Source organism: Crocodylus porosus, unplaced genomic scaffold (assembly GCF_001723895.1).
Source record: "Crocodylus porosus isolate Cpor-Errol unplaced genomic scaffold, CroPor_comp1, whole genome shotgun sequence".
Classification (NCBI taxonomy): domain Eukaryota; kingdom Metazoa; phylum Chordata; order Crocodylia; family Crocodylidae; genus Crocodylus; species Crocodylus porosus.
In genome coordinates this window covers 23,497,613-23,499,553 of record NW_017728951.1, presented here as the reverse complement: position 1 = coordinate 23,499,553, position 1,941 = coordinate 23,497,613, and positions in this window count along the sequence as shown.

Sequence of the window (1,941 nt, the reverse complement as noted above, 5' to 3'; positions counted from 1 at the left end):
GTCATGGTCCCTAAGGGCCTGACCGACTAGCCTCTAGAGCTTGTCAAAGTCAGCTTTTCTGAAGTCAAGGACTTCTGTGTTGCTGACTGACTTGCCAGCTTACTAACAGGAAATTATTTTTTCACAGTGACTTTCATCTCTAAGGATTCGGTAATCTTCTTGGCTTTATGGACAGACAGGTCTTGTATCATGTTGCATGTGAATTAATTATAGTGCATGTAACATTCTATTGTGGATTTTCCCTTACCTTCAGAAAGCTACCAGTTCGGAAGCCTTGTTCAGTGTCATTGAGGCATAGATCCAGCTCTGACAAAATTCCCATTGAGGTTTTCTCTGTAAAAACCTCCTGACTGGGCCCACAACATGAAGAGCCACATAAAACACAGGCTCACAGCTGTTTTCTTCAAAAACAGATGTTAGGTGTTGACTTAGCTAATCCTGAGTAAATTCTCTATTTTTCTTCAAAACCAAGTAAGTTATAAGAAGAGCAAAACTGAGAAAATGTAGGTGGAGTTACATGGTGTTTAATACTATATCATTTATCAATAATTACGAGGGCTGTAAATACTTGCAGAATGCTATAACATTGCCTGTTCGCAACTGGCAACTCATTAACAACTTTTTTTTCATCTCTACTTTATAATCCTTTCTAGCTGCTGTTCTTTAATCTCAGATGTTTATCAGGGTTGTGCTTTTCTGTCATGGGGGCTAAAGTCCACATGACAGGAAAATCAAATCCTATTCAAATACTTTGTTTTTCATTGTCTTTATGTTTCTGCTACTCCCACCCTCTCTCACTTCATTTGAGATCATTTCTGCAAACTGAGGCCTAGGCAGCCGCACTTTTGCCACATACAGCTGCAAACTATATGACAATGGCCCCCAACTTCTGTTGGCCCATGAGCAATAATACTGAGCAGCAGCATGCTTCAAGTAATATCATAATTTGCTCTCTTTGGCAATACCGATTTTAACTTTCTAATTTCTTGTGACAGTGAGCAACTTCAGAGGGCAAGATGTAGTCTGCAAGGCTTGGGTTGGGGACTTCCACTAGACGGTAACTGAAGACAAAATACTGTTTTTTATCTTCAGAAGTTACACTTAGATGGACCTAACTAGGGTTATGTAGATCTAAATGCCCTTCTGTGCAAATGTTTGGGAGGCTACATGAAGCAAAATAATGGCTGGCCTAATTTAACTTAGTTTACACAAGAGAGAGTTGCATTAATTCAGATCAGCCATGGGTTAGCCCAGTCTACCAAATGTCTTTACCCTGCAGCTACACTTTTCCTTCCTTCTCCTCCCTTTCCCACCACCAAAACTAGGCTAGTTTTAGCCCCTCTGACCCCCACAACCCTGGATGGACAATCACCCTCCACAGACCCACCAATCTTTCCCTGCAGACTTGCCACCCCCCCCCCCGACCTGCTAGCCTCTTCCCCACCACTATCCCAACTTGGATTGTATTCCTGACACAGCTCCTGGCACCATGTAATTGTAGATCAGGTCCATGGAACATGTGTGCATGGCATACCAAACATATGAATATGTTTGAAGTGCAGCCTGGGACTAAAACAGCTTAGCTGCTCGCTCCAGCCATGGGGCTGAATTTTCCCTGACTGGGCTATCCTTAGCTCTTGAACCCCCACCTCCCGCAGATGAGAAGCAACGTAGACTAGCCTAGGCAGGGTGATGTGCTAGCACAACTATGCAACTTTGGTATCTGAGGTCTCTCGGGGATTTCTGCGGCAGAGCACTGCATCATGCTGTGAAGACACACCCTGAGTACCAAACAAGATGTAAACATCATAGTTGGATGAATGGCAAAGAAGATTTTCAAAGCCCAGAACACAATGGAGAGAATGGAGATGTGTTTACAAAAGAGAGAGCAACAAGGACACTGAGAAGAAAATAGCTGAAATCTGGTAAAAACTGGAGCAC